This window comes from Alligator mississippiensis, chromosome 4 (genome assembly GCF_030867095.1).
Source record: "Alligator mississippiensis isolate rAllMis1 chromosome 4, rAllMis1, whole genome shotgun sequence".
NCBI lineage: Eukaryota > Metazoa > Chordata > Crocodylia > Alligatoridae > Alligator > Alligator mississippiensis.
Window position 1 is genome coordinate 127,865,008 of NC_081827.1, and position 25,371 is coordinate 127,890,378.

General features: G+C 45.5%; 1 long non-coding RNA gene across 1 annotated transcript in view; it reads left to right on the forward strand.

The window, feature by feature from the left end:
- Window positions 1–25,371, forward strand: part of LOC109283635 (uncharacterized) — a 40,145-nt gene that overhangs the window by 8,227 nt on the left and 6,547 nt on the right. Inside the window, exon 2 of the long non-coding RNA XR_002090883.2 lies at window positions 24,031–24,093. This is a non-coding gene — a long non-coding RNA (uncharacterized LOC109283635). The remainder of the gene's footprint in view (window positions 1–24,030; window positions 24,094–25,371) is intronic.

Sequence of the window (25,371 nt, forward strand, 5' to 3'; positions counted from 1 at the left end):
TTTTAAAGAAATTTGGAAGCCTTACCAGTGCTTCAAATGCTATAATAAAATAATATAATGCCTTAATATAAGTAAAAAGTTTTAGTATTTGATTTTGGGGTTTTTTATCATGGAAAATCAGAGGTCCCATTGCCCCCTTCGCTCACCAGAGCACAAGTCCAGGCCCCTCACTCCCAAGCCACAGCCCCCCAGCCCTGCTGGTGCCCCTCATTCCCCACCCACTGCCCCCTGGTCTGCCAGTGCTCCTCACTCCCCACCCATTACTCCCCCAGCCCTGCTGGAGGGGGCCCCCAGCTGTCAGGGCTACAAGGCCAAGGACCCAGGTCCACAGTCCCCTGCATGCACCGCAGCAGCGCCCAAGCCACAGCTGCTGCCCACAGGAAGCAGCGGCTGCTGTGGCAGAGTGTGTGGGGGGGGTAGCTACTGGCTGCCTGCTGTGGGCTTGAGCTCCCCACCCTGTTGCCCTCCTCCCCTCCCTCCAGGCCTCCGCAGCCCAGTGGGTGGGAACAGGTGTGGCAGGACAAAGTGGGGCCAGGCAGGGAGGCTTGTGACGCTGCTGGGAGCTCTGTGCTGCCACAGTGAGGAGTGCCATGCCTGCCCAGGAGCAGCAGGGGGCACATCTCCATGCTGCCATCCCTGCTGCTGCTGGGCAGGCAGGGGTACCTCACCATGTCAGCTCAGGGCCTGTGGTGGTAGCACCAAGCTTCCCCACCTGTTCCTGCTCTGCCCTGCCATGCCAGGTCTCACCCACTGGACTGCAGAGACCCCAGAGGGAGGGGAGTAGGGCAGGGAGCCTGAGCCCTAGCCCGCAGCAGGCAGCCCACCCCCGCCTCATGTACAAATCTGGGGGTCACGTGTTCCCTAAGCCCCCTGCCCGGGAGCACGTGCAGCAGTAGGGGAGCCTGCTCCCCCTGCTCCTTGGATTAGTTGCCCATGGCTGCATCTCACTTCCCACCTGGGCCCTGTGGCCATGTATTCTGGCCCTGGGCCCCAAGCCCTATGTACCACCCTGGCTGGGCAGCAGCCCCAGCCCCAGCCCTTCCTACTCCCTCCCTCCCTCCCTCTCTATGGGGACCTCAATTCTCCACACCCCACACCGGACTTACCTGTGGGGAGCTGCTCTCCAGGCTGCTTGGCCGCCATGTGCATATGTGCATGTGCACATGCACAGCACCCCCTCCATAACCACCCTCCTTCTGCTCCCCCTAGCCCCTTGCAGGCTGGGACTCTGTCAGGCTGCAGGGAGTAACCTGTTTCCTGCGTTTTTCTCCTTAAAATGAGAACATCCAGTTTTTACCTAATTCTTCCACAGCAAAATGGAAATCCCGGATCCCTTCTGATCATTTTTGATTCTGTCCCATTGAATTGGAGGGGAAATTGACTGTCTTTCATGTGGAGAAACACTGGAGAGCTTTCAGCATGCCATTGGAGTATGTTAAGTCTTCACTGTGAAGTGGACAAGTTACCAATCCAAGTAAAATTCTCACTTAGGATTTAGCCTGCAGTTCCAGATGAGACAGCTAGCTCTAGTTGAAAGCTCCAACACAGTTGAGTGAAAATGTCTTGCACATGTATGGGAGCCAGGTTAGCAGCAAAACCCAAATAAAAGTCCAGGCTAATTTTCCAGTAAAGACATACAATCAGAGTAAGCAGGGTGGATTTTGCCTCTCTTGTCTGAAATCAGGAACAGCAGCTTGATTTTAAAACAGTGGGATTATTGCCATCTACTTCCACAGAGGTAGGATTAAGCTCTTGGTTTACATGTTAGTATTGCCTCCTCTCAGATCCCTTGGTATCATTACAACCCTTAGGGTCAAATCCAATCTCTGGTTAAGCAGGAGTTATATTTCTCGGGAGTTTGGTAAAACTGTATACATCATTCTGACATAATAAGAAACACATGGAAGGGAAACAAATGATTCAAATGCTGCCTAAAGAGAAAGACATTCCCCAAAATGGCTCATTTGCTTTTCCTTTACTCAAAAAAAAGGAATAAAAATCCAAGCACTTTGGAAAAGGACTAAAAGAAATAAAATTCTACAAAACTTAATTTCAGAAACAGCAAAACAGTCCAGTAGCACAAACATTTAAATTCTTCTACAATGCATCAAGTTCCCAGGCTCCCCTAAAACCTGGAATCCCTATTAGAAGGGCCACAGGGTAGCTGACCTGTGAAGCTGTATCACAGCCAGTGAGCGAACTGTGTCAGCCAGGGGAACTGGTCAGTCATTAATCTGTGAAGCCTGGGAAGTCAGCTAACAGGAGAAGCTGTAGCCTGCCTAGCCAGCTGCTGTGGAGATGAGAAGACTGGAGTTTCCCCATAATCCTCCTCTTTGTTACCTACAAAGTGAAAGTGATGTACCTTGGTTGGGCCCCGAGCACACCTTGTCCACTCAGTCTTGCTTGTACACTCCAAACCCAGGAATCTAATGATGGGGATGATCTGGGCTTGGTATATGGCTTCCTTAGGAATAAAGTGAGGTAGTTAGCTGTGTGAGTCTGAAGCCAGACAGAAGGCAGGGGAGATTTGCACTGTATCGGCTCACTAAATCAGAAATGCATAGCATAAACTTTGGCAAACCTGAGCTCACTTTATCAGATGCTGTGAAATTGGCCACTGTGGATAACCCCTGAGCAGCTTCAGCAATGCATTTTCAGGTTTGGAGTATGCAAACAAGAGCTAGTGGACAGGGGGGGTTTGGGGGAAGGGCAGGGGAGGATGCTTGGGCCATCCTACTTGGGACACATTGCTACCATGGCATGGATATCCCATAAGTTCCATGCCAAGTGAGCTTCTGAGCAATGTGTGAGCTCTAATTGCTGAGCAGTCAGGAAGGAGTGAAGGCAGGAGACCTGCCTGAGTATCACTGGAAGTTTCACTGAAATCATCACATTCCCCTAGAACATTTCAATTTCAACAAATTAGTGCTCTATCAGAAAATTTCCAAGCAAGCCCTTTGTACAGAAATGACTAAGTAGAACCCAATGTTTGTTTAGCATTAAGTTGCATCAATCCCAAATAGGCTTTTCTAAGTGAAGAATAAAAGACCAGGTTGTTTTTATTTTATACCTTCTCTTATAGGGAAAGTGCTGTGCTGTCACTCTTATTAAGCAAACTGTAAATATGCCTGTTGTCACATACATGAAGCTGCACTGATTTCCATGGATAGATACAGACATTCAAAAAGTTAAAGGCAAAATTGATCTGAGTTGCACAGTTTTCTGTAAGCAGCGCAGTTTATATTGGTAGCTAACAGAACAAATATTCGCCCTTTGGTGGTAGGGAAGGTTCTTAGACTGGGTTCTGCCATTTTTAAACCAGTCTGTGTGTACCAGACTTCTGTTCTGTTATGGGTATAGACTGGTTTCCAGTCATTTATACTAGTAAAAGTATAATATCTGTACCCGGCCCATATGTTTCTACAGCTGTAATAGAGAGCAGAATGTAGGACACTTGAACCTCCAAAATATGCTGGGCCTGAGTCTGTTGTCCCGTGCCTTTTGTATTTATTTACACAAGTTCCAAGCAAATGCAGCATGTGCCTCTATCATGCTACCAAGTCAGAATAACAGTGACTTTTAGTGTAGAGTAACAAACTGTACAGAAAAATTTAGGGATTTTGTTTTATTTTACTCCCTTCTTTCCTTGAGTGAGATTGTAAAACAAGGACTGAGGGTCAGATCTTGGACTAGTGTGAATCCATGTGTGTTTATCAATTTCAATGAAGTGATGCCGACTTATTCCTGCTGAAGATGGTGAAAGACACTGATCTTAACTCAGTCCTGTGACTTTTTCCCCCACATGTAGAACTTTACTATAAGAATGTGGACATGTGGTTATTGTAGTCAGGATTGCAGTTCCCACGTTGTTCTGATGCAATTCTATTTTTACTGAAGGATGAACCCCAGGAGCCCTGGCATCCTAAAGCCATCCTGGTCCTTAGTCCGGCTCTAACCACTGCTCTATTTAGATTCCACTCCCCTTTGAAATCTGGGGCTACAATCAGGAGTCCCAGCAACCCTCCACAGTCTCCCTGCTAAAATATCTTCCTAATCCCACTGCTTTATGTTCAATACAGGAAGGCTCCATACTGTAACAACATATATTCTAAATTCTGCTTTCAAAACTGCACTAAAATAGCTGCCTGTACTCTAGCCTTGCCTTGATATAAGTAAAAAGAGAATTTTCTCACTGAAGACAGTGGAGTTCTCCTGTATTTGCACGAGAGTAACTGAAAGCATATTTTAATCTTTGCAGGGTAGAAACTTTGTAAGGACATGAAAGAATCAAATGTAAAGTGTAGTTTCACAGATGGCTCTAAAACTAAAAGAAACTTGTCTGATCACAATTGTGGGATTTTTTTGGATCTCTTACAACTGCAGTGGTAGCTAACAAAACCTGACATGCAGTACCAAGGAAGGAAATGTACATGTTTATTTTGGAGAGCTTGGGAGCCATTAGATAGAAAACTTATAGGAAAATGGAAAACATGCAATGGTGATTTATTTCTGAAGGGAAGAGGGGGTTGGGAGTGGAGGGAGTCAAGGAAATTCCCTCATTGGAGACTCTGAGCCATATTTTCAGCTGGTATAAAATTGCACACCTGCACTGAAGCTATTGGAACAGCGCAGCGGCTCTGTGCAGTGTCTGCCCCAGCCCCTTGAGGGGAGCTGTGGGTGGGCAAGGCCAGGACCCGGGCAGACTGAGGCAGCCGCGGTGCCTGTTCCCAGGCTCCAGGGGGCTCCTGTGGCCAAGCCCTTGCACCAGAGATGGCTCTGACCTGCTTGCACTGTGCTCAGTGTGCAGGGAGGCTGATCCCAGAGAGGGAAGCCCCCGAGCCTAGCATCCTGCCCCAGCCAGGCAGCATCCCCATGTGTACAGGGTGGCTGTGGCCCATCCTTGAGGAGCTGCACAGGCCGGTCCAGGCCTCACCACAGGTGCTGCTGAGCACCCCCGCCTGCCTGCCCACCACAGCTCGAGCCCACAGAGCCCCAGGGCTGCCCCCACTTCCTGCCTAGCCCCCACCATCCTAAGAGCCCAACCGGGCTGGCTTGCCTGTGGCACCTCCCCCTACACCTCCCAGACCCTGTCCTGACCACCTGGCCCCAGCACTCAGCACCCCAGTGCTGCCCCGGGTGGAACTGCCTGGACCCCTGGCTCTGCCATTCTCTGGAAACCTGCAGAGCAGTGACCCTGCGCAGCGCCTAACCTGGCCCCAGACCTGTCCACCCGCAGCTCCTTCCATGGGCCAGCCTAGCTGGAGGGTGCATCCGGGGTCAGTAGAACACAGACAGCTTCCGCCCCAGTGCCTGCCACAGCTCTGGGACTTGTGGCTGCACAGGAGATCCCAGAGCAGTAACTTAAAAACAAAAATTTTAACAGTTTCTTTGCATGCCTCCCGGTGTGGCGGGAAAAATGTCTCCACGTGCCACTAATGGCACGTATGCCAGGGGTTGCCAACCCCTGGACTAGGGGTTTACCAGGTGTCAAGTGAAGGACTTAGGGAGAAAAAGGGACACAGAATGTGTTTAAACATCTGCATCTGTTTGAATTTTAAGAGAGTCTTGAAAAGAGAGAGAAGCCCAAAGCGTTATTTTCCTGGGACAAGGCTGTGGTACCTTAGGCTAGGGACAGGAGTTACACATAAACCAGTTTAAACGATCAGAAACTGATTTAAACCTGTAACAGAACAAACAGTGCACATAAGCCAGTTTCAAAATGGCTGAAACTGGTTTAAGATAAACCTGGTTGAATGTAGTATCGGACTTAATTAACTGAAGTCAAACTGGTTTATGGAACTTCTGTCCCAGACCCCTTCCTGGTTTAAGTTAAATCAGAGTCCCCAAGCATCCCAGCATGCTTTTCAGCCCTGGGCTGGCTGTACTCTCTGCTCCAGAGAGCAGGGCTGGCCTGCCCCTCTGCACTCTAGCCAGAGAAAGGGCAGTGCTGTGGCCAGACATCAGCAGGCATAGCCCCCTAGAGCAGAGGAGGCAGAAAAGGGATTTATTCCCCTTTCTCCTTTCCCTCTCCCCCACCAGGGGACCACATCCACAATCTACCTGGTGGGAGCATAGCAGCCCATCAGGCATTTCCCCCACCTCACCACTCAAGTGACAAGGGGTGTGTCCAGCCTTGGCAGCAGCCTGTAGTGAACAGGGAGATGGAGAGGAGTTTAATTTCCCCTTCCCTCCCCTGTCCCACCAGCATGGACCCTAGCCAGGGTCTGCCAGCCAGGGGCACAGCAGCCCCTGTCCGGCAGCAGCCTGGACATCCAGTGTGTTGGAGCAGACTTGATTAATTGGATCTGCTGGAGCACAGAAATTACTGTGCTTCAGCAGACTCCAGTGTCACGTGTATCAGCATCCCCCGTGCTGAAAAATGGCAGTAGAGCACTTTGAACTAAAGCTCGTTTGATGAGCTTTAGTTCAAAGCGCCCTGCCACCATTTTTCAGCACAGGAGAAGCTGATCCATGTGATGATCAGGTACTTTTAATTAGTGTGGTTTGCTAATTAAAGCACCCCCCTGTGCCTCTCAGAGCACGTGTAAAAATTCCCTATATTTTTTTGTGCTTATCCCCTTTAATACCATATTTGCCTAAATCCAAGACAACTTCAAATTTAAGATGACCCCTCAGTAATTAGATTGTACACATGGAAAATTATAATTTGTTATAAATGATAAATTTGTTTTCCATGTATAGAATCTAATTATTGGAGCGTCATCTTAAATTCATCCTCCCCCCTCCCCATTTCCGATCCTCAGTTGCTCACATACCACCTGTCCCACCAGTGACTGCTCCCTTTCCTTAATACCTGCCTGCCTGCCACTTGCCTCCCCTTGGTGTCTCCTTCTCACCACCACTTGCTCGTTTCGTTCCTGCCCCACTACCACTTGCCCCCCACCCCCACTGTCTACCCTATGCAGTGGCTCTGGTTCTGGCTCCAGCTCCAGCCTCCGGCATGGGAGTTATGTTACCCTATGTGGTGACTGTGGCCCTAGCCAGTAATGGTGGCAGCACCAGCCCTGGCCCTAGGTTGGGACCAGAGCTGGAGGCCCAGCAGCTCCCTTCCTGCACCACACAGTCTCCCCCAAGCTGTCTTCCCTATGCTCCCCTCCTACCACACCACTGGTCTTCCACATGCTTCCCTCCCCACAAGGTTGGGGACAGAGCTGGAACCAGTGCTGCAGCAGCTGCCTGCCCCAGGTCATCTTCAAGTCCAGGATGAGGTTTCTTTTTCCTCAGATGTTGAATGGGGAAAAATACCTTGTCTTGTATTTGAGTAAATATGATGTTTTAATCAGGTCTTTTTATATGAATGATTTAAAACCAGACAGGACAAAATACAAGATAACATATATAAGGGGAATCCTACCATGCAGTGTTGGTGGGAAAGGGGAAAGAATAAATTCATTTACTAGGTCTACCCATCTCTAAATGTTCATACTCTAGTTCTTTAAATCCACCTGGCACATGGAATATTTATTCTTAGAATGTATTGCTGAAATACTCATCCCTTGAGAATGTGACAGCCAAGTCAAGCTGATAAATACAGTAAAGAAATGCATTTTTAATACAGTGCAAGGGGAAATAGAAGAAAAAGGTGAAGGGGAATCTTCTATTAAAACAACGCTTGACATTTCACATGCTCTGACTACATTTTGCCAATGGTTAGTGGAGCTGAATCAGTTCAGTCAAGTATCTCCTCAGATACAAAATAAGAGAAGATAAGCATTGCTTAGCATGCTAACACTTTTATACTGTATTTTATTTCAGAGTCTGAGGGTTAGAATCTACTTACACTTGTATGACTAGACTAATGGCATTCAAGTGAGTGAAGCTACTCTGAATCCTCACCACTGTAAATGAAAGCAAAGTCAAACCCCAACGGTTATTATACACAACTAATTTGTTTGTCAAGATGAGAGGGAAAAGATGTCTTCTGTGTTTTTTATTATGAATCATCTTCTGTGGGCTCACTCCTACAAATACTATCATTACAGGGATATGTATTTTTGAGGAAATATAGTAAATGGATCCAATTAACCTTCCCAGAAATGAACTGTGTTAGGGTACATTACTACATCTAACATTCTTGATAATTAGAAATAGGAATTAGTTTAGAAACAAAGATATTTGGGCACCTAAAGGACTGAATAAAATGAAAAGCCTGTTAATTCACTGATTAGTCTTCAACATTCTGCATTTTCATAGGCACCTGAACATTGGAAAAAAACAAGGACAGCAACGATATCTAGTCGGCTTGTGTCCTCACCTACTTCACACATCCTTTTTTTTTTAAATCGGAATTATGAGGATCCCTGGAACATTTCAAGGATGTGTATCTGAGGTAATTGGCAGAGGTCATTGCGGGACCTCTGGCACAGCTTTATGAGTACTCGTGGTGCTCTGGCGAGGTGCTGGAGGACTGGAAAAGGGCCAATGTGGTCCCCATTTTCAAAAAAGGGAGGAAAGAGGACCCAGGAAACTATAGGCCCATTAGTTTTACCTCGGTCCTGGGGAAGCTCTTTGAGAAAATTATCCAGGAGCACATCTGCGAGGGACCAGCAGGGGAGATTATGCTTAGGGGCAACCAACATGGGTTCATTAGAGGCAGTTCCTGTCAGACCAACCTGGTTGCCTTCTACGACCAGGTAAGTGTCATAACCAAACGAGTTGAGTGACCCTGTCACAATAGAACTGCCCTGAATAACCGCAGTTACTTTTAAATTTGGTCACGTTCCGCCTCATTAGTATTCAGTCCGTTATTGGCTACTCCGGACATATAAAAGTTCATGCAACTTCCGCCCAAGTCGGAGACCTCTGAGCACACGGCAGAGTAACCATGGAGAACTCTGTAGCGCGATCGAGGAAACTTGGCGGACCGATCACCCACCAATATCTCCCCATCACCGGGTCCTTGACGTACCCCCCCCCCGTTTCCTGCAGGTTCCTTTTCGTTCGTAAACTCGTTAACTTGTCACTCGTTTTTGTTATCCGACAACGCAAGCAAGCTACCTCATGGCCTGCGCTGCCATTCTACGCGGCGTAAGTAAAAGCAATCTTTTAAAACCAATAAGCTGTCTCGCCTCTCCATCGCCGGCCCGCCTGACGTCCGATTAAACTAGCGATCCTCGGGTCGGCTCCGGCCGCCCGAGACAGTAACAAAAGCCTTGGACACAGGTGTCGCAGTGGACGTAGTCTTTCTGGACTTTAGGAAGGCCTTCGACACTGTCTCTCACCCCATCCTCATTAAAAAATTAGGCGATACTGGTGTCAACGCCTACACAGTCAGATGGGTCGCAAATTGGCTGGAGGGCCGCACCCAAAGAGTGGTGGTGGGTGGGTCATTTTCGACCTGGAGAGACATCAGCAGTGGGGTTCCCCAGGGCCCGCACTGTTCAATATCTTTACTGGCGACTTGGACGAGGGGGTGAAAAGCACCTTGTTCAAGTTCACAGATGACACTAAGATGTGGGGAGAAGTGAGCATGCTAGAAGAGAGGGACAGGCTACAACTAGATCTGGACAGGTTACAGAGGTGGGCAGATGAGAATAGGATGGGTTTCAATACGGACAAGTGCAAGGTGTTGCACCTGGGGATGAAGAACCAGCAGCATACCTACATGCTGGGGAACTCCCTCCTTGTCAGCACAGAGGCAGAAAAGGATCTTGGAGTCATTATTGATTCCAAGATGAACATGGGCCGCCAATGTGGGGACACGGTCAGGAAGGCTAACCGCACCTTGTCATGCATCCATAAATGCATCACGAGCAGATCCAAGGAAGTGATCCTCCCCCTCTATGCGACATTGGTCAGGCCACAGTTGGAGTACTGCATCCAGTTCTGGGCACCGCACTGCAGGAATGATGTGGACAGCATCGAGAGGGTCCAGAGGAGGGCCACTCGCATGATCAGAGGGCAGCAGTGTAGGCCCTATGAGGAGAGACTATGGGACCTGAAACTGTTCAGCTTCCACAAAAGAAGGCTGAGAGGCTGAGGATCTGGTAGCCACCTATAAACTTGCCAAGGGAGACCAGCAGGCAATGGAAGAGTCCCTATTCCCCTGAGCACTACTGGGGGTAACAAGGAACAACGGCCATAAGTTGACTAAGAGTAGATTCAGGCTAGACATCAGGAGGCACTACTTCACAGTCAGGGTGGCTAGGACCTGGAACCAACTTCCAAGGGAACTGGTGCTTGCCCCTACCCTGGGGGTCTTCAAAAGGAGGCTGGACGATCACCTTGCCGGGGTCGTTTGACCCCAGCATCCTTTCCTGCCCGTGGCAGGGGGTTGGACTTGTTGATCTGCTTAGGTCCCTTCTGACCCTACCAACTATGAAACTATGAAACTATCCTTACTAGTTAGATAGAAAGATGGGTGAAAGCAGGAATCTTAGGATAGTTGGATTCTAAAACTTGCTCTTGCACAAAATCTGCTGTTTCAACTTCCATTTCAACCATTTATACTTCCCCTTTCACCTCTGGAAGATGCTGTCTCTAGCTTCCAAAATTAATGGATTTTCAAAGATCAGTGTTGATACCAGTACAAAATAAACTCTTATAAAGGATGTGGTCTAGAAGATATTTCCTCTTCCTTCCAGCATACTCCCCTCTTTACTGGGATAAGTGCTTTTGATCAGGATCTTCTCTCTTGCTGGCATTGTCTCACATGTGGCAAGGCACTAGTTATACCAGCTGAGAAGGGAGCTTAAAAACAGATGTTCTATGACTATTGGTGCCATAGTAATCTGTGGCACTACACACCCTCTCTCAAGGTTTTTAAAAGAGAGTAGGGAGGAGTGATTCTTGTGGGACTATACATGAAGCAGTTGAGGAGCATAGATGATGAGCATGTGTTGGATCTGTTTGAGAGGAATGATTGAGGCCCATTAGTGTTATGTCATCCATTCCTGTTAGGCCTGCTAGCAGCTCTTTGTAATCAATAATAATGAAAGCAACTGACAGGCATGAGCAGTATCAACATTGTGGTCTGAGCACTTTCCATTTACTGACTAATGCTGAATCCTCTAGGCTAGTCTGAGCAGCAGAATACAAGACAAAAAAAACCTAATTCAGTAATTTCTGCATCAAGCACATAACTTTTCTTTGAATATATATTTTCTTTAAGGAAGTTATTATATTAGTGCCAGTAAATTCATCTCCATGTCATAGCCAAATCTGAATCTTGACTGTGTAAAGGCTTAAGATATGAAAGTAGACAGAATGAACTAGGAACCAACTTCCTAATGAGTTTGCCACCACCACCTGTTGATACCATGAGACATTTACCTGCTGTGGCAGTTGTTCTTTATCAGGTATAGAGCTACGTTGAGGATAATTAATAAGTAGTTTGAGGAAGTGAGGGCAGAAGGAATGTTGACGTAGAAGGTGAAGATAGTGATGGATTTAGCATGGAAGAGAATATAGAGACATTTTTGTGGGTTAAAGGACTGATGGATTGATAGATTTTCTAGGAGAAAAGGGAACCAGAGAGAGTATGAAAACTTGGCAGCTTTTGAAGTTTTCATAAAAGAAGAGGGCCATGTACAGGAAATACCTCTTATATCACTGTTCAATGGGAAACATTTCTGTGAGAGTCCCTTATAAAATGATTCTCTTGTTATAAAGGAAAACTGGATATAATTTGGCTAAAAACGATTGTAGTCCATAAAAATAAGAACACCCCTGCCCTACTACAATTACAGGGAGGGACTGACCCTGGAATGCAGAGGTTAGGACACCACAGGATATATTTGGCCTCCAGGCTTGACTCTGAGCACCCTGACATGCGTAATTAGTAAAGTGCTGAGGCTTATTTAGACCTTGCGGTTGTGAAATTCAAAATGAAGAGTTCTTTCAGCGTGGGAACTGGTCAAAACAATCAAGATTCTCTCTTACCATCTCTCTTTTTCTTTCATCTTTTCTATTAAAAAGATTGCTATTCAGTTTGATCAACCAACATTAAGTTAATGGTAAAAATTACTAAATATAATTCTATTCTTCTATTTTCTTCAGCTCTTCCATTTCTTGCTTACTGTATTAGCACACTGCTAGCTATAAGACCTTGTAGATTCTCATGTGTTGTGAGTTTATAGTCAGTGGACAGAAGGCAGTACTGCAAGATCTTAGCTTGTATTTTTCTTCCCTTCAATAGTTTTGCTTGATATGAAAGTATCCTGTTGTACCACAGTCCTAAAGACAAAAAAAAAGGGGGGGGGGGGCAGGGGGGATGTGAAGGAAACTTAATTAATTATCTTTGTGCCTACATATTTTACCTTAAATTTATTTTTCCTCCCTCCAGAAACCAGTATCATCTACCACTCCCAGGGTTTCTTCAAAGCCTTTTTTATAAACAGATGAGTTTTGACAAAGCCCAGATCTAAGTATGTCTGAACTTTGGAAGGAAGATGAAAGGAGTTTGAACTGGGCTTTTGTTTGAGGCTCATCTCTCTGTCTTACTGCTAAAAGAAAAAACATGGGAGAAATATTTGGGAGTGATAAAGACGAATGTAGCTTTAGGAAAGTTCAGATCTGGTTAGCATGTGAACTTTGTGGCTTAGACCTATCTTCTCCTCAAAACGTCTATCAGTTTGAATGAATAGCTCAAATAATACTTGGAAAAATTGAATATTGCCGTAGGCTAGGGACAGATCTTACACACAAACTGGTTTAAGTGATCAGAAGCTGGTTTAAACCTGTAACAGAACAGATGCTCCGTGCGCACAAACCAGTTTGAAAATGGCTGGAACCTGTTTGAGATAAACCTGTTTGAATGTAGCATCAGACTTAACTGATTTAGCTCAAACTAGTTTATGCAATGTCTGTCCCAGACTAGTCTTCAGAGACTTGACCTAGGCACTGTACAAAAAAGAGGGTACTTGCAGCTGTAAAAATTGTACAGATATTAAAAGATGTTGATATAAGATGATACAATGCAACTATTACATCTGCAGGTTTTCCTAGTAATACATACATAGCAAAACTGCTCCAATTGTAACCCAGCTTCATTCAAAATCAAAATTAGGGAGATTTAACTAATATGTATAATTACAGTCATGCAGATATAACAACTACAGAGTAACATCCACAGTCCCAAGGAGCAACTCCTTCTCCTTTTAAAGCAGCTAAAGCATAGGTTTGTCTGTATCCATAGAAGATTATATTGTCCTTTGTCCATAAGAGCTTAAGATCTAGGGAGACAAGTAACATATAAAAGGCAGAGAAGAGAAACAGGAAATCAGATAGGTGTGCATATATGCTCCAGTACAATGCCTGTTGCAATCAGTATCTTTCTATTTTTATTGGGATATATATGTGGGTTATTTTATTTATTAAGACCCTAATCATCCAGCTCACCATTTATAAGCACAGCAGTATACTTGCATGCAGTGAATTACAGAGCCATGACGTCACTGCAGGAAGGCATAAATATTGACTTTTTCTAATCACCACACTGCCCTTTCCTTGAATGCATCTCTGTTCAGCTATTATATTTGCACTGAGTTCTTGTACGTTGCATTGCAAAAGAATATCTTAAAGAAGGATCTGAAATAAATGGAGTGCAATAATCTAATAGATTGGTTCACAGAGGTAAGATATTTTTAAAGAGAACCCCAAATGTATACATTTATTCAAAAAAAGAAAAACAAAAACAGAAAGCCTTTTGCTATAAGGATCAAAGGGAATGTTTAAATACTAAATGCTCTGCTTTTTATTCAGGGTGTTGGCTCAGATACTCATCAACCTCAATTGAATGCATGAGCTACAAAGATTAGCCTATCAAAGCAGAGTTTTAGCTATGTGGGGGCTGGGTAAGAATGCCTCTTTTCTTTAGCAGAGTTTCAAGACTGAGTTCTCATGAATATTTGAAATATTTTGTATGGCATTTTTAAAGAAGTCTCATCAGATTTTTGTCCTCCCTTAAGGGATGCTATTGTCTTTTCAAGACATTTTCCTTTCAGTGGTTAGTCTATAGCAATGAGCAAACCTGAAAAGAGTGTGGAGGTTTGGTTCAATTAAGTGTTTTGTATTTTGGACAAATCATCAACTAAGAAATCTGGATCCAAACTGGGTATAACAAGGAGGCCAGCATGTGAAAGTTTGGTACCCATGGTCCAGAATACAAAACTTGGTATCAAACTTAAGTGTCTAGATTTCACTAAGGAAAGACCTACCAGAAGTGACCAAAATACTAGTTGTAAATCATTAAGTGCACATTTGAGTATATATATAGATGACAGAGTTGGGCCCTAATTCTAATATATGTTATCATTCATATATTATATATTAATTATATATTAACACGTCCATTAGACCACCAGTAGAAAGATAAACACAGTAAATGTTTTATTAGACCAACTAAATAGTTGGAAAAATTGTTCTTTGCCAGCTTTTGGGCATAAACACCCTTCTTCAGGCATATGGAGAGTTTGCACTCCCTGTGCCCAAAAGCTGGCAAAGAACAATTTTTCCAACTATCTGGTTGGTTTAATAAAATATATCATATCTACCCAAAGAACCTTGTTTGCCTATGTCCTTAGACCAACATGGCTACAGCCAACAACTCTGATTAAAATCACAAATTCTCTAATTTAAAAACCCTAAATCCATGATTAAAATGACACTGTTATATATATATAGGTATCAATTGAACAATGTTTTGTTGAGATATTTACAATTTTAAAGCAATTTGGAAGCCTACCAGTGCCTCAATCATTACAATAAAATACATTCCAAGTACCTATACATTTTGTTATTTAATTTTGGGGTTTTTATCACAGAAAATCAGAGCTTCCCCCGCCTCCTTCACTCACCAGGACACAAGCCCAGGCCCCTCACTCCAGGGCTTGTGTGGAATGAAGTGCAGGGCCTGGCTCCACCCCCTCCCATATGTGGCACAGCCTGAGTAGAGCCTGTCAGGGGGTGGGGACAGATGTAGGCTGCCTGCTGCGGGCTTGGGCTTCGTGCCCTGCTACTCCTCCCCTGGGCCTCTGTGGCTCGGCAGGTGGGACCCAGCACAGCAGGGCAGAGTGGGGACAGCCAGGGAATCTTGGTGCCACCACCAGGAGCCCCGTACTTACATGACGAGGCATCCCCTGCTCACCCGGCAGCAGTGAGGGGCACAATTCTGCACCGCCAGCCCCACTGCTCCTGGGCAGGCAGGGAGCACCTCACCATGGTGATGTGGGGCTTTCAGCAGCAAAGAGCTTCCCCTCCTGGCCCTGCTCTGCCCTGCCATGCTGGGTCCCTCCCACTGGGCTGCAGAGGCCCTGAGCGGAAGACAGCCGGGAGGGGAGCCCAAGCCTGCAGAGGGCAGCCTGCCCCCGCCCCCACCACATGCACAGATCTGGGGGACACATGCCCCTGCTGCCCCTCCCTGGAGCCAGCCCCCCTGCCCCTTGGACGAACTGCCTGGGGTTCCTTCTTGCTCCCTGCCAGAGCCCTGCAGCCATGCATTCCTAGGCCCCAAGTCCCACACACTGCCCCAGCTGGGCAGCGCCTACAGCCCCAGCCTTGCCCAACTCCCTCCATTCCTACCTATGGGGGCCTCAATCTCCTCTCCCCCCCACCCCCAACCAAACTTGCGGGAGCTGCTCTCCATGCTGCCTGGTGGCCATGTGCATGTGTGAGCGCGCACTTGCACACGGTGCCCTGTGCCTGACCACCCTTTTCCCGCTCCCCACAGCCCCTTGCAGGATGGAACTCTGCAAGCCTGCAGAGAGCTCTTTGCAAAAGTGGAAAATCCACGTATTTCTCTGTTAAAATGAAAAATCCAGATTTTTCTCAGTTAAAAGGGAAAATCTGCCTTTTTTCCCCCATTTTTCTGTGGGAAATAGAAAACATGGATCCTCGGTTATAACACATTGTTCAGTGGCCTTTTTCTCTACATTTAGCTGTTATAATCATAGTTTATCAAAGGGAGGGTGGGGGAATGTTACATATAGAAACCAAAGAATCTTGTGGATTTTGGTTTTGGGGATGGCCAAGTTATTTTATACATAGATGATAAATCTATTTTTCATGGATTTGTAACTTAGCTGTAAAAGTACACTTGTGTGCTCGATACTTGGCAAGCAAAGCCTTCAGATCAAGAGAATAATTTTTAGCATATTCTTGTACAAGAGGATATTAAGTAAAATGTCTGGCTAGTTTTAAGGGTTGAGAGAGAAAAAGAGACATGACATAAAGAAAAAAAAGATGGTTTAGGATAGTTTTACTGTAAAGTCAACTTCCAGTTTGGCAGACAGAGAAAAATATTTCAGATCTTCAAGTCCTCTCCTCTTTAAATTACTTACAGGCCTGTTTCATATTCCAAGAGTAAATAAGGCAACTCAGATAATAATCCTTAAACAGTGCACTCTAGGCAGTGTTGTGAATTTTAATACTAATGTTCTATAGACCAGATTCTTAGTTCCTATAAATCATCCTAACTCCAGTGATGTCAAAGCAGCATCAATTTTCATTAGCTGATGATGAGGCTGGTACGTGCAGAGAGTACCTTTCAACCAAAAGCATTTTTTAATATACAATACTACAATGGCCAAACCAGCATATTGTACACAGGTTTGAGAAGCCATCAACCAAGCTACATGCCAGATAAACAGTACTGGGGAAGGGCACGGGTGGTGGGGAGGTTTTAGCTGATGACAGAGAGAAACCAAAATTGCCACAAGATCTGCAGATCGTTAGTGTGACAGTTTAATTTAAAACAGTTCCATGCAAACTACATGGACTCCATGTTTCTAGTTTGGAATTATAGAGGGACATGTCAACCCTGCCAGGGCTTGAATTAGTGATTCTGCAGAGTCTAACTGCCAATTTCAGAGGTGGATCTGCGTCTAAGCATGCTGAGGGATGGGAGAGGTGTGGAGCAAGAAAAGCAAACAGAAAGGTGTAAGTTAACACAGGCCACCTTACCCATATATCATCCCTTTTGCATTGCTCCAGGTTGGGAAAAAGTTGTCCTAACAGGACAGTAGCGATTCCCTGGAATCAACATTTGCTGTAAAGCTGATAGCCAGCTTCATACTACCTGCTGTCCCCGGGCAGCCCAAGTTTTTTAAAAGAGTTTTTTAAACAGTTTTTCTTACATTGGCCAGTGATTGAGCCACAGGCTGTTGCATTCCAGCAATCCAACTGACTGCTAGAAGGCCATTTTGGACTGTGAGCCCTAGAGCAGCCTTTGGCCAAACTTGAGACATTCACAGATTCAAGGGTGCAGAACAGTAGTTTAAAATCATTGCTCCTTCACCCAAGGTCCTGTGCTGAGTTCAGCTCAGTTGGACCTGGGGACTCTGCCTTTGGGGGTCTCCCTGAACTGGTGATTAAGGTATACGTTTCACTAGCTTTGATCCCCAAAGACTCATCTTTGTTGACGTTTCACTTCCAGTGATTAGCCTTCAAAGCCATCACTCCATTATTAGCTTTGAACTTATGTCATCCCCTCCTCAAGTCTCAGTTAAGGTCCCAAGCAAAAAAGGAACCTGGTGGTCTCACCTTTGTTCCATTTGTACACCTCTAATCCACCAAACCATTGACTCAGAAGTTCCCACCCCACTTATAAGAGCCCTGGACCACCCATGGGTGCCACTCATTTGACTGAAAGGGCAAGAAAAGAACTGTGCAGGGCATAAGCGATTGGTACGGGGTGCACAGAGGTGCACAGACCCCCTTGACAGGGACGGTGCTCCCCTGACAGGGCTGCCACTATCGGTGGCTTCTGTGGGTGCCCCCCCCAGATTCAGGAGGCACCAGTCACTCATAGTGCAGGGAAACTAATGGAGCAACTGCATCACTGAGACAGGAGAGATGAGCTATCAAGTGTCTATTGAGTGATTTTGGGATGCTGGTTCATAAAACAGAAATAAAATGTTACAGAAAACTGCTCTCATGACAAATGCCTTTTTTGGCGATGCTCTATAAAAGATTAATTTAAACCAGCGCACCCTTTGCAAAGAGTCTCATTTTAGACCTGGACTCCATGGGACACCCAATGACTAGGGAGACAACAGATCGATGTCATCACACATCACCTGCACACATTGCTGGTCAACAGCTTTATTCAAAATGGAGACAGCTTTGGGCCAGCTCCAACAAACCAAGGCTACCACGAACATTAGTTCTTTCCATATTTATACACCTTGGTTTATGCTCGTTAACATTTACTCCACCTTTGTCCCACCTTTGTTCCACCCTTATTTCCTTCTATCTTAAGCTCTACCTCTGTTTACTGTTTACTTCATTAGCATAGAATTACCTATGCATTTCACTTTTTGCATGTCGTTTTGCTATGAGCGCATGCCTAAAATCCTGACCCCCGCTTCTTTTAGTCGCTTGCGTTTTCTTGCTGATTTCTTCACCATCTCCAAGGTCTTGCTTCTGCTTTATCTCCTGACGATAGCCATTGGTCTGCACCCTGTTCTTCTTACACAGTGAGCTATATACCTTACAACAGTACTATATTCTTAGGAAAATGCTTGCCTAAGTGTCTTGCAATGTTACTTTTAACATACCATTCTGCATTGTAGTAAGCAGCTTTGCTAGGCCACAGGTTATAGCCTTTTATTCAGCTACAAATCCAATGCTCCCCAAGATCCAAATGCTGTCACCCTAACATGTCATATGCCTCACCTCCCATTCAGAATGGCACATTTTCTTCAAGTTTCTGTTTAAGGAAACTATTTCATCATTACACTAAATCACAGCTCAAAATATAATAGACTGGCATGGCTGATGACTATGCGAGGTTCTAAGCTGTATTTGATGTATTTTGCTTCATGCAAAGCCAAGAGGTAGTAAAATAGCTATGATATTTTCTTCTTGATTGCAATTAACAAAGTGACTAAACGCAAGGATGTTTATCAAGTATCTACTTAGACCAAAAGTTATGTTTCTGTAGTCCAGGTACATCCAGGGGGTGTGCCCTATCCTTCAATGACAGTGGTAGTGGTCAAGCAGGGTGCTGAGCAGCTTCCTCCCCTCTCTATAGAGCTAGGCTGAAACCAAGTACCTTACTATGTACAATTTATAACAAGAATAAATACTGACATAATATAAAACATAGAATATTTACAAGGCTTAACATATAATACTATATATAATATTCCACAATTCACATATAGTACCTAATATGAACCAAATAACTTACAACCTATACAACACAATTAACACATAGGGATATTAACCTATATAACCCAAGTAAATTAACAATAATATTTCTTTAAATCTTCACAAATAAAAATACCAATAAACACACTGAGGCATTAAAACACATAAAACATATACATCCCCTTAAAGAATACCCCTAGCTATATAGCCCTTAACACAATGACAACCTCAAAATAAGGAGTGCACTCAGCACCTCCCTGAGGGGTTTCCCTGAAGCACCTCCCCTTTAGGGCCCTGGAATGTGGATATACTCATCCTGCAATGGAGGGTGGAGGTGGCAGACCCTCCTCACCCATGTCAGCCCCCCTGTGGGGCCCGCTTCCCCAGTACCTCAAGCTTCCTCTCTGGAAAAATCAAGTCTCATCCCCTGGTGGCTGATCCTGCAAGAGCCTCTCCCCAGCGGTGCTTTTGGATCTCCTTGATGGCCCAGTGCCCTGCACTGGGCACCCAGGACTCTCTCTCTCTCCCATGGCAGCCAAGCCATTGCAGGCTCTGATTCCCCAGTCTCACATTGGGGGTTCTCCCCTTTCCTGGGCCCTGCTCTGGGCACCAGGGCTCTTTTAGTTAAAGGTGGAGCCGCACTGCAGGGCTCTGGTCACTCGGCCTAGGGCTGGGGCTAACATGAGCAGCCGTGAGCTGCTTCCAAGGCGGTTTCTCCGTGTGCTGACCCACGCACTGGGTGAGGCCTGAGCAGCTCTGAGCTGCTCCCAGGGCAGATTCTCCATACGCCGACCCACATACCGCGTGGAGCTGGAGCAGCCTTGAGCTGCTCCCAGGGCCAGCTCCCCGTGCACCGATCCGCACACCGCTGAAGCTCAGGTGGGGTCCTGAGGACGGCTGTCTCTGGAGCTCCTCTCTCCTCGCCGTCCCTCATCATCTCTCCCCAGCCTGTCAAGCATGCTCCCCTTTTATGCTCTTCAGGGGCTCCACCACCAAAGTTCTCCAGACCTGGCTGGCTCAGTTCTGATTCAGGTCCAGCTACTCCTTGCCTCCTCCCTTCAGAAAAGTGCATGGTATTTCTTCCCTTTGCTTTATCCAGATTGGTGGACAAGCTCCATCAATCAAACAGCAGACCCTCAAGCCTGGGACTCTACCCAAGCCCTGAAAAATGTAAGCCTGCTACACTTCTGTTAACCGTTACCATTGAAGTGGAGGATTTCATAGCTCAGATATTTAAATTGGTGTTGGTGCTACAGTTGGAGCTCTCATAGATTGTACCTAGGTACTTGTATAATTCCCAAAGCTATAGAATTGAGCACCTCCCAAGTATTTAAAAATAGAATCACAGAAACAATCTCCCTTTCTTTCTTGGCAGCTTCATAGACTAGTAGCTTAAGGGTTGTTTGCATGTTTGTGGGTGGGTTTGAGTTCTTGTCTGTGTGTATACAGAAAGAATTTAGCTTCGTTAATAAGAGAAAGTGAATTTCGCACTAAAGTGGTAGAGCCTATATTTCCTAGGAGACTCTACCAGACATTCAGGCACTGGCTCAGTCAGTTGATCCATGTCCTGATGGGTTCCATAGGTTTTACCCAGAGGGTCAAAGTGTGACCCAGACACCCTCTGCAACCTTGTGACTGTTACTCAACTGATCTGCAAAATGAGGCAAGCTATATTCTCTCACTTGTCCTCCAGGGCTCAGCCACTACTTCCAGAACATTTCTATGTGCGGAAGAGAAGATTTGAAAAAAAAAACCACACAAAAACCCCCCTGCACAGATGAATTGTCATCTTAAGGCAGGGGTAGACAACCTGTGGTGCACATACTGCAAGTAGAAGGGACAGACAGCCTCTGTAACAGAGACTGGGGAGGGGACCTGCAGCACAATGGTAGATAGGACAGTAAGCAGAAAGCAAAGCAGTAGATCTGACAGGGAACACATGGCAGGAAGCAGAAAGCAAGGCAGCATATTGGGCAAGAAAAGGGGATCAGAGTGGCACTCAAGAAGGGCACAGGGTGTTAATTTGTGGCACCACTGCCAAACAGGTTTGGTCCCACTGGCTTCAAGTATAACTCTGTCAGGGTAAATCTAGAACAGTCTGTAATAGCTGGATTTAAAACCCTCACACTTTCCCTGCTTCAGGGTGGCTATTGATATACTGACTTACCATGTCCAAGTGCAAGGTGGACTCCTAACTCATGTCTTATTTTTCTTCGAGTTAAAAGTTCAATAGCACTTTTCACCCTAGAGGAACTTCAATACTGTTAATTCATTCATTCTTACAACATCTCCCTATGACAGCCAAGTCTAATTGAAATTGCATGAAACAGCAAGGATAAATGAAATTCCCAGGACCCTAGGAAATATGAATGGCATGTGCCCCCAGTGGCTGGGGGTGCACTGCTGCAACGGCAGGACTGCGGAAGTGGTGGCAGGAGCCCAGCTGCGGTGAGCAGGGAGCTCCTGCAGACGCTGCCAGCACTGTTGGTGGTGGGGGGTGGTGAGTGCCGATCAGAGGTCGGCGATCAGCTGCAGACGCCACTGGCAGTGGTGGCGGTGGCCAAGGGTGATCATGGACTGCCCTCATATGCCGTCAGCAGTGCCGACAGCGAGATGGCGAGCGGTGACTGCCCGCAGGGGGTGCAGGTGCACCTGTGTGCACCCGCTATGCGTCGCCCCTGCTAGGAAAAGTTGAAGCACATTCAGTCCTGCATGGCAGCAGGAGCTACAGGTGCCTCATGCAACAGGACAGACAGAAAAGCTGGAGGGGCAGGGGAAAGGGTACAGGGAAGCACATAGGGCAGTGGGACACACATAGGGTGGTTGCTGGAAAGTCACACAGTTGGGGGAGGACAGGAACAGGGAAGCCCATGCAGCAGGGGAGTGTGGGGAAGATTATGTGGTGGGGGTGGGCATGGGGGAGGCCATATGGTGGCAGGGAAGGTGTATGGAAACCCATGTGGTGAGGGAAACTCGGGGGTGGGGCATTTAGGAGGAGGCACCCATGTGGTGGGGGAGGCCACATGACAGAGAAGTCCACAAGGCAGAGGCAAGTGCATGGGAGCGGCAGGGGGAGGAGATGTGCAGCTCCTGGCTGCTGAAATCAGACACTCCTGTAGTAGGACAAGGGTCTTTTTGTGATCTTTTTTTATTGGACCAACAGTATCTTTGGGAAAAATGTTGGACCAGCTTTTGAGCCCAAAAAGTGCTTCTCTTCAGGTCTGGGAAAGACACAGGCTAAGCTAAATAACAGAAAAAACATTGCCTTGTGTTTAACTTTACTGCTGTTACTACCTTTGACAACAGCTTTATTATTTATTATAGTCTTACAGACAAAGCAAACAGCTACTCGGCAGGAAGAATTTCACATTTATCTTTATTTTATGTGCCACCATCAGCTCTACCTGAAGCCAGACCAGACATTAGACAGGTGGCAAAAGTTGCATTTTTTAGTCACTATCTGTAAAGGCTGACTCATAGTTACAGTGTATATATTATCTGTCTGGAGATCTTTGGGTAGAAATGCAAGCACATATTAAAGGAAGGGTGTCAGCCCTGTGAATCTCTTTAGGAACAAAGTTTGACAGGAGAATGGGCAAGGATTTAATTTCTGTAGCTATTTAGGATTTTTTTATTTTATTGTGTGTATGTGTGTATGTGTGTGTGTGTATATATATATATATATATACACACACACACACACACACACACACACACACACACACACACATATATATATATATATATATATATATATATATATATACTGCTACTACTCTTCATAAGAAAAAAAAAAGAAATTATGCTTCCCTTTAGCATCTACACATATCCAAAATACAGACAGTATGGAGCAAATCTTACAGTCCTTACTAGACAAAGCTCCCCTGGAGCTAATGGAAGCAGTCTGAGTAGAGAGTGTAGGATTTGGCTTAGAATTTCTGATGGTAATGCTGGCTATTTCTTTAGTGTTATCCTCTACTACGTTACAGCTGGGATTGTAGGGTTACAGTCAGTCACTCCTTGTCTGCAGGGTGAACTTCCCAGTCAGCAGGGAATATTGCTCTCTATGCACCAGAATAAGAATCTCTTTGCCCTTTCCCAGATTTAGTTTTTGGGGTTTGTTAGAACATTTCCTTCTCCAGGGCACAAACAAGAGAACAAAGTACAAGAGGCTTTTTCAGAACACAAATAGGCACAGATTTTCTAGTAGAAGCTAGACTATGCAGTCTCTTCCTTCCCATCTTGAGTCTAACAACCCCTCTCCCTCAGTTCCTCTCATCTTCCAGATAACTAACAGCTGAGCCCTGAAACTGGACTCCAGCTGCAAAGGTTGTCCAGCATTTTAACCCCTGCCAGTCTGTTTTGCCACCCTGCTAACCTGGTAGAAAACTGGGTTATGAGGTTAGGCTACTCAGATGACCTTGCTTCAAATGACTCAGGGTTGTTCTAAGAACTATGCATAATATACCATAAGGAAGAATCCAAGCTACAAATATATACCCACTGGAATAATATCTGTGCTTACCTAACACTTCAGTCAAGAATCATAAAGAATTGTCTATAATGGAAATATTATTACCCCTGTTTTACAGATGGAGAAACTGGGTTTAAATTGGCTAAATTCACCATTTCTTCATTGAAAGAGGGAACACAAAAATTTAATACCTTGACAGTTATATATCTCTTACCATTTGCTGCCCATCAAGCACTCCTCTGTTAAATGGAATTTATATTAAAGACTCATGATTAAGCAAGAGTCATTTCCATTCACTATTAATATAAGTTTAAATCAGCTCCCTGCAAGACAACTTAATTAAGTGACCCCGCTGATGAAGCAAATTATACACTTACATCCAGCTTTGCAAGATATGCTGCTATATCCTGTGGTGCCTGAGGAATTGTTAAATGTGATTTTTCCAGGGTGATATCAAGGAATATTGGCTGCAAGATCTGGGTCTTGACTGGCAAACAGCATGCAGGCAGGTAAGCAAGCTGTTACATCCACATCAAGCAACCATTTCAGTGGGACTATGCTGGCACACTGATCCCCTGGCATGCTATCAATTGCAGTATCTGCTCCTGGCAGTCCAAGGGATGACCCAGGTGCATCTCCAGGTGATGATTTCCTCAACAACTCCAACTCACCAATATTTCTATTTTCTTCTCTCTTTATTTTTCAAACCTTTTCTCCTTCTCTCGCTGTACCATCTGTCTCACTGATCCTCCTGTTGCTGGCTGTCACACAACACCCTGCTGCCTCATCTTCTGTTCCCATGTTGCTAAACATCTCTGGAAGCTATCCAAAGACCACATGAACTTCCTGAGCTATCCTCCTTTAGTACTGCCATCTTGTATGCCAAGCAGCAATTTCTCCTCAGCCACGGTGCCTCACAACGAAAAAGAATCCAAATAAATTAAGTCAAGCTATGTCTTATTCAGCACCTTTCAGCCCTACCTCATACCTTTGGTCCCCTGTTCCTTCTTGTTATTCCATTACCTCTGTCTATAATGGGGTGAACAAAACATCTGGGTCTTCACTTTTCAGAAGTCTGGGAAAGTTTAGACCTGGAAATGAACTTTGAGCTGATCTTAAACAAGAAATAGATTTATCAAGTAACTCAGCTGGTTTCTGGGGAATCTTCAGAGGCAGAGTGGAAAGGAGCATGCTTCAGGGTCAAGGTTGTGGAGCTGATCTGTGGAAGCTACTCTATTGCTACATGTTCAAGTAGTTTCCATAGCTTCCCTGGGCCCTTTTATGGGATAAAGAAAGCATTATTATATATCTTCTTAGATCCTCTGGTCCTAAGACCCAACTGATTCTCATAACTGACTGGATGGGAAACCTTCACTGACATGGGCTTGAACCTATACAGGAAGTAAGTGTTCCTTGTGCAGCGTCCTAAAATTTGGTTCCCACTGATGTCCCACAGAACTGCTCCAATTTCAGTGCCAGAGAAAAAGAGCAAAATTTACCTCATGGCCCAGTTTCCAAACTGGACCCCCCGCACCAAAAGCCCAAAACAAAACAACCCCCCCCCCCCCCCCCGGTCATGTTTGCCATCTTCTTGTAAAAATGAGCAATTGAACATGCAAAGAAAGCAGACAACCTACAGGTCAGAATGATTCCCTTTGGATAAGAGGTGGGGCAGGCAGTAGGATCCATCCACAGTCAGCAAGTCTCCCCACAGCAGCATGGGGAAAATTGTCCACAGCTAAAGCCCACTTTCACTAAATGCCACAGAAATCTCACATCTGCGGGCC